Source organism: Dermochelys coriacea, chromosome 3, assembly GCF_009764565.3.
Source record: "Dermochelys coriacea isolate rDerCor1 chromosome 3, rDerCor1.pri.v4, whole genome shotgun sequence".
Lineage (NCBI taxonomy): Eukaryota > Metazoa > Chordata > Testudines > Dermochelyidae > Dermochelys > Dermochelys coriacea.
This window is the reverse complement of record NC_050070.1, coordinates 134,982,292-134,990,512: the sequence shown is the minus strand read 5'-3', so window position 1 is coordinate 134,990,512 and position 8,221 is coordinate 134,982,292. Positions and strand designations below refer to the sequence as shown.

The following is an 8,221-nucleotide window of genomic DNA, read 5'->3' as shown; positions in this document are numbered from 1 at the left end:
CCCAGCTTGACAAAGCACTGGCTGGAATGATTTAGTTGAGGTTGGTCCTGCTTTGAGCAAGGGGTTGGACTAGATGACCTCCTGAGGTCTCTTCCAACCCTAATCTTCTATGATCCTTGAGGACCTCCTCCATGATTTTTCCAGGGTCAGAGGTGATGCCGACTGGTCTGTAGTTCCCCGGATTCTCCTTCTTCCCTTTTTTAAAGATGGGCACTATATTTGCACTTTTCCAATCACCTGGGACCTCCCCCAATCACCACGATTTTTCAAAGACAATGGCCAATGACTCTGCAATCACATTAGCCAACTCCCTCAGCACTCTCAGATGCACTGCATCCGGCCCCATGGACTTATGCATGTCCATCTTTTCTAAATAGTCCTTAACCTGTTCTTTCACCACTGAGGGCTGCTCATCTCCTCTCCATACTATGCTGCCCAGTGCAGCAGTCTGGGAGCTGACCTTGTCTGTGGAGACCAAGGCAAAAAAAGCTCTGAGTACTTCAAGGTTTTTCCACATCATCTGTCACTAGGTTGCCGCCCACATTCAGTAAAGGTACCACACTTTCCCTGACCTTCTTCTTGTTGTTAACTTACCTGTAAAAACCTTTATTGTTACCCTTCACATCCCTTGCTAGCTGAAACTGCAATTGTACTTAGGCCTTCCTGAATACATCCCTGCATGCTCAAGAAATATTTTTATACTCCTCCCTAGTCATCTGTTCAAGTTTCCACTTTTTGTAAGTTTCCTTTTTGTGTTTAAGCTGACCGAAGATTTCATTGTTAAGTATCAGGGAGTAGCCGTGTAAGTCTGTATCCACAAAAACAACAAGGAGTCCGGTGGCACCTTAAAGACTAACAAATTTATTTGGGCATAAGTTTTCATGGGTAAAAACCCCACTTCTTCAGATGCATGGAGTGAAAATTGTTAAGTATGGTTACCAACTTTCTAATTGCACAAAACGGAACACCCCTAGCCCTGCCCCTTCCCAGAGGCCATGCTCGCTCACCCACCCCTTCCTCGAAGCCCTTCCCCCTGCTCACTACATTCCCCCTCCCTCGGTGGCTCACTCTCACCCACCCTCACTCTCTTTCACTGGTCTGGTGTAGGGGGTTGGGGTGAGGGCTCTGTGTGTGTGGGCTCGGGGTGGGGCCAGAAATGAGAGGTCAGAGTGTGGGAGGAAGCCCTGGGCTGGGTCAGGGGGGTGAGGACACCATCTGGGGGTGCAGGCTCTGGGGTGGGACCAGGGATGATGGGTTTGGGGTAAAGGAGGGGGCTCCAGGCTGGGGATAGGACATAGGGGTTCAGGGTGTGTGTGGGGGAGCTCTGGGGTAGGGCTGGGGATTAGGGGTTTGGCGTGCAGAGGCAGCTCCAGGTTTGTGGGGGGATCAGGGCTGGGGCAGAGAGTTGGGGCACGGGCTTACCTTTGGTGGCTCCCAATCAGTGGCACAACACGGAGACTAAGGCAGGCTTCCTGCCTGTCCTGACTCTGCACTACACCCCAGAAGCGACCAGCAGGTCCGGCTCCGAGGTGGAGGTATGCAGGTGGCTCTGCGCGCTGCTCTTGCCCCAGGCACCGGCCCCGCAGCTCTCATTGGCCGTGGTTCCCGGCCAATGGGAGTGCGGAATGGGTTCTCGGGGCGGGGGCAGAGCACAGAGTTCCATCCCCCCACCCCCGCCTAGGAGCCAGACCTGTTGGCTACTTCTGGGGTGCAGCACAGAGCCAGGACAGGTAGGGACTAGCCTGCCTTAGCTCCGCAGCACTGCCAACCAGACGTTTAATGACTCATTGGCAAAGCTGACCGGAGCCGCCAGGGTACCTTTTTGACTGGGTGTTCTGGTCGAAAACCAGACACATGGTCACCCTATTGTTAAGCCAAGCTGGTCACCTGCCATATTTGCTATTCTTTCTGCACATTGGGATCATTTGTTCCTGCACCCTCAAAAAGACTTCTTTAAAATATAGCCAGCTCTCCTGGACTCCTTGTAAGCTCCTAAGAAGCCACTTGAAACAATGCAAAGTACAAATATAAACTGCTGAAGCTATACGTTTAAAAAAGCACTGACCATGCTACCCTAATGCAGCCAGAGCACAGAACACTATAATAGGCAAGTATTTTTGCATTATGTATGTGTCATGACAAATTGCTCACAAGAATTTCTAGAAACAACTTGACAAGTCAGCATTCAAAAGCCATCATCTATAATATTACTTTGAAGCTCCAGTAACACCTTTGATGCCAACCAGAAATGATATACAGTAACCTGAAAAGAGTTTTCAGAAAGAAGAAGAGCATCACTTGAAGCCTATTGAAAAATCCATTCCTTTATGACAAATATAAAGCTTTCAGTTCCAAGCAGAAAGGTGGCAGATTCTTCTAAGACAAGGCCCCATGACACTCAAACCCACACCACTTTTGGGTTTTGAGCAGTCCTGGATAGAGTTCCAGGGTTTTTAGAAAACTGGAGTGGAAAGAACTTTTATTGCCATATCTAGGAAAGCTTCATAGATTTTCATTCTGAACCAACCATTTATCTGAAACCCCCCCTGACAATTCTCTGACAAAACTTATGCTAATACAAAGCTAACACTGAGAATGTAAACATAAAAGCGAAAAAAAAAATCAGAAAAATCTCCATTAACATTCCTGTATGAGAACTGCAACTGAGGATGGGCAAACAGCTTTGGGGAAGATAAACACAGACCTTTGCTCATCTCTTCAGCGGACCAGTACAAGTAGCGTTTTGACGTTTGGGATGGGGTCTGTTAATTACTCCCCTTAACTTTTGGTGCTGAGATCCAAGCCCATTAGAAAAATTCCTTTCTGTGGCTTTCTTAACAACAGAAATGTTGGAAAGACTTAAATCTTGAGCATTCTGGAGTCTCTTAAGAAGACCCACACCATCACCAGACTACTACTACTGCCTACTGCTAATGAAGTGGGCAGGACACAAAACAACTCCTCAATGACTTGTGCAGGAAAAAGATGAGCTTGCATCCAAAAAAATAGTGGATAAGGAAGAGGGCATCTGCTATTCCACCATCAATGCGTAATGCTTTTTCGCAATGAAAGTATCCACATAGAGCGCTCTCATGTACAAGTGCATATGGGAGCTTATGATAAACGAAACCACTGGCTAACATAACGTGTTATTTGGGCAACTTATACACACACTATTCATTTAAAAAGTATTAGGTTAAAAGATTATTATTAATATTGTATTTTCAGAGATTCAAAAATCAGAAAATGCCAGAATTAATATTGTTCACTCAATCTTAGTAAGGCTCCTTGTGCATTGGCATTATGATACAGTCTTTAATTACATGATCATATATTATTTGGAATAGCTGACCCTGTGCCCACTTGCTTCCTTCCGCCCTCAAATAGGGAGGAACAGGTTGAGAATTTGAAAGTGGAAGGCAGCTTGGGTGAAACTGATCATAAAATAATAAGAGTTCATGATTCTAAGGTATGGTAGGAGGGAAAACAGCACAATAAAGATAACGGATTTCAAGAAGGCAGACTTTAGCAAACTCAGGGAGTTGGTAGGTAAGATCCCATGGGAAGCAAGTCTAAGGGGAAAAATAATTCAAGAGACATTATTAAGAGCACAAGAGCGAACTATCTCACTGCGTAGGAAAGATCGGCAGTATGGCAAAAGACCACCCTGGCTTAACCAGGATATCTTCGATGATCTGAAACTCAACAAAGAATCCTACAAAAAGCAGAAACGAGGTCAAATTCATATAAACAAACAACACAAGTATGTAAGGACAAAATTAAAAAGGCCAAGGCACAAAACAAGATTAAACTAGCTAGAGACAAAGTGTAACAAGAAAACATTCTATAAATACATTAGAAGCAAGAGGAAGACCAAGAACAGGGTAGGCCCATTACTCAATGGCAGGAGGAAACAATAATAGAAAATGTGGAAATGGCAGAAGTGCAAAATTAATTTTTGTTTCAGTTTTCACAAAAAAGTTTACTAGTGATCAGACATCTAACATAGTGAATGCCAGAGAAAATGAGGCAAGATCAGAGGCTAAAATAGGAAAAGAACAAGTTAAAAATTACATAGACAAATTAGATGTCTTCAAGTTATCAGGGCCTGATGAAACACATCCTAGAATACTCAAGGAATTGACTGAGTTGATATCTGAACCATTAGCGATTATCTTTGAAAAGTCATGGAAGATGGGAGAGATTCCAGAAGACTGGAAAAGAACAAACATAGTGCCAATCTAAAAAAAGAGGAATAAGGACAACCCAGGAAATTACAGATCAGTCAGTACCCGAAAAGATAATAATGAAGCAAATCAATTTGCAAACACCTAGAAGATAATAAGGTAATAAGTAATAGTCAGCATGGATTTTTCAAGAACAAATCATATCAAACCAACCCAATGGCTTTCTTTGGCAGGGTAAGAAGCCTTGTGGATGGGAGGAAAATGGAAGATATGGTATATCTCAATTTTAGTAAGGCTTTTGATACTGTCTTGCATGACCTTCTCTTAAAGAAACTAGGGAAATACAACCTAGATGGAGCTACTATAAGGTGCGTGCATAACTAGTTGAAAAACCGTTCCCAGAGAGTAGCTATCAGTGGTTCACAGTCAAGCTGGAAGGGCATATCAAGTGGGGTCTCGCAGGGATGTGTTCTGTTCAATATCTTCATTAATGACTTAGATAATGGCATAGAGAGTACGCTTATAAAGTCTGTGGACGACATCAAGCTGGGAGAGGTTGCAAGTGCTTTGGAGGATAGGATTAAAATTAAAAATGATCTGGATAAACTGGAGAAATGGTTTGAAGTAAACACGATAAAATTCAATAAGAACAAATGCAAAGTACTCCACTTAGGAAGGAACAATCATATGTGCACACACAAAATGGAAAATGACTACCTAGGAAGGAGTACTGCGGATGGGGGTCATGGTGGATCACAAGCTAAATATGAGTCAACAGTGTAACATTGTTGCAAAAAAGGCAAACATCATTCTGGGGTGTATTAGCAGGAATGCTGTAAGCAAGACACAAGAATTAATTCTTCTGCTCTAGTCCACACTGATTAGGCCTCAACTGGAGTATTGTGTCCACTTCTAGGTGCTACATTTCTGGAAAGATGTGGACAAATTGGATAAAGTCCAGAGAAGAGCAAGAAAAATTATTAAAGATCTAGAAAACATGACCTATGAGGGAAGATTGAAAAAATTGGGTTTGTTTAGTCTGGAGAAAACTCGGAGGGGGGGGACATGATAACAGTTTTCAAGTACACAAAAGGTTGTTACAAGAAGGAGGGAGAAATAATGTTCTCTTTAACCTCTGAGGATAGAACAGGAAGCAATGGGCTTAAATTGCAGCAAGGGTGGTTTAGGTTGGACATTAGGAAAAACTTCCTGTCAGGGTGGTTAAGCACTGGAATAAATTGCCTTGGGAGGTTGTGGAATCTCTGTCAGAGATTTTTAAGAGCAGGTTAAACAAACACCTGTCAGGGATGGTGTAGATAATACTTAGTCCTGCCTTGAGTGCAGGGACTGGACTAGATGACCTCTCGAGCTCCCTTTCAGTCCTACGATTCTATGATAATTATTTTATGATTCTACATTCTCTTGATAATTTATAGGTAAATCTGGCCCCCATGTCAAACCCTTCTACACAAAATTGGTTCCAGTGATATGGGGGGGGGGGGACACAGAATCTTCCATCAGTGGTAGAGGGGCTATCCCATCATTGCTCCTGCAGCCTTTCAGCTGGAGTAGTGTCCACTCTGGCTGCCAGTAGATCTATAAAGTAAATGGTCATTCTTCTCCTGAGATTAGAGAGTTAATTTAGGATGAAGGAATTTCCTTCTGCAAACTATTGCTTTTTACTTCTTTGGCAAGTTCTGCATGCTTTCATGTAGACTTTAAGCTTAAATCTCTTCTCTAAGCTCTGTAAAGCTTTAATTTGCTTTTTGACCATAAAATCCCCGCCAGCTTCCCTCTCCCTTACTGGATTTATTTGTATTTAGGTCTAATTCAAATCCTATTCTGTGCTTCATACTATAGCCATTTTTAGGCACACAGTGCCACTTTACAGTCATCTATATACTCAAGTACACAGATTAATATAGATTTCCCATGCAAAGCAGTGTCCACCTAAAGTTCTCCCATCTTATCTGATGAGCATTATCCTTACCCTTATCATTGTTTGATCAATTACATTAAATCAAAAAACTCTAATCATTGAAGCCCATTGTGTCTGTCACAGTTCAGGGAAAATGCACCTGCATTTCCCTTCAAGGGTCCAACAAGGGCATCCATTCCCAGGCTTTCACCTCCCCAGCCATTGTCTTTCTTGGGTGGAGATCCACATTTCACTCCCTTCTGACCAGGGTATTTCCAGGCTGCACAGTTCCCTGCCTTCAGTGTTATTCCCAGCAGAGAGAAGCTGCCCAAAGCACATTTACTTGCTTTCTGTTCAGAGACTGATAACAGAGTGATTGTCAACAGTTATAAGTAGCACATAGTTCTTTCTAAGCAAGCCTGTTTTATTCTTAAGGTAAAAGCACTCACAGAAAACGTATTTAAAAAGCCAGAGGAACATACACGCATGCCAATAGATTTACCAGACATCATCCCAGCTTTAACATGAGAAGCAGTTCTTCATCACTACACCCAAGGGATTTCCTTTGTGATCACAAGTTCATCGCATCTTCAGCTCAGAACAAGCATCCTCATAACATATTTAGTCCACCTTTTATACAGTTCAGGGGTCTTTGATCTGGCATTTCCAAGAACACATAATTAGCAGACAATGGGTTTTCCTCCACAGGGTGTAACTTCAAAAGTGTGGATTCGTCACAGGTCATTTGCATTATCCCCTTATCCCCAGATACTTCCTAGGAAATCCACTTCACAGGTACTGTTCTAAAAAGCCCTTTGAAGTTCCTAATACCTTTCAGAAACTGCATTCGTCAGCCTCCTAGAGATGGAACATCCATACAATTCCACAATAACACATACACACATACACAATTGCAATTTTAATACAAAGGACCCCAAAAGTATTAAAACTAGAGTCAATAAGGTTTAACTTAATTCAATAAAGTTCATTCAGGATATTGCAAGTCTCCCACAGTGTGTATACCCTAATGTAAAACAGTTTCACTGTAAATGTCAACATTAACATTAAATCCGAAGCGAAAAGACATAGTGGGAGAACGATAAATCTGAATAAATATTTCTTGTCAGTATGTAAATGATTTATTATTTGACTAATACAACACTTAAAATGTAAGGCCTTACCATTCTATCTCCCCAGTAAAACTCATGGGGGGATGGATGGTGCAAGAGAATACAGGAAACTCCTTAGGGTTCACCTCATAGTTCCTTTTGACTGCTTTGGTCCATGGAGGAGACAGGGGTTACAGAGCCAGATCTCACTGAAAGTAAACACCAATATTGTGCACCTGCACAGCTCTCTGGTCTACCCTCCTTCCAGCAGCACAGCTCCCTCAAAAGCTTTGTTGCCACTGGCCATTTGTACCACTTAGGAAGCAAAGGGCTGTTCTGCCCAGTTTGGAGCAGATAATGTCATGTCAATAGGCTGCTCCCTGTCCCTGATCCTTTCTTTAGATCGCCTGCCCCACAGAACATTGACCCCATACAGTTGCCAGAGTGACATTTTTGTGGCCCACAGGAAGGTGAAAGTATGGTGTGGAGCCACTGTTCCCGTCAGGGCTGTTTCACCCATTTTACTCACCTGTGCTCCCCTCTGTGCCTCCCAAGTGATTTGAGGCAAATTTGTTAAAATTATGGATGAGAAACTGAACTGACTTAAACACACATTGAAAAAAATAGCTTGAGTGAGTCTTCATTGAAATGATGTATGAACTGTTTTGATTTTCTCTTAAAATATTTCTACTGTATATTCTCACTGGCTGGGACTAAGAAAATTAATCGTGGCTGCTATTAAAACAACAAGATGCACAGATGGCTTTTAATAGGTTATGTCTCACCAACATGATCTATTGGTTTGCTTATCCCTGTATCACCTTAAAGACAGCCAATGTCCGATACTTCTTTATAAAGGAGTTTATGATTGCAGGGATTGAAGTCTGGGGGAAAATACTGCTGTCCACTCATAAGAGATAATTTGCAGCAGCTATTGGGCACCACATTTTTCCTAAAAACACTTGCCATTGCTGATGCTGAAGGATCTTGGAACTAAAGACAGGTTC

At 42.6% G+C, this 8,221-nt stretch overlaps 1 protein-coding gene across 2 annotated transcripts in view; it reads right to left on the bottom strand.

Annotated features, from left to right (window-relative positions):
- The window catches only part of SLC35F3 (solute carrier family 35 member F3), a 265,347-nt gene that overhangs the window by 213,684 nt on the left and 43,442 nt on the right, over positions 1-8,221 (bottom strand). The window lies entirely within an intron of this gene.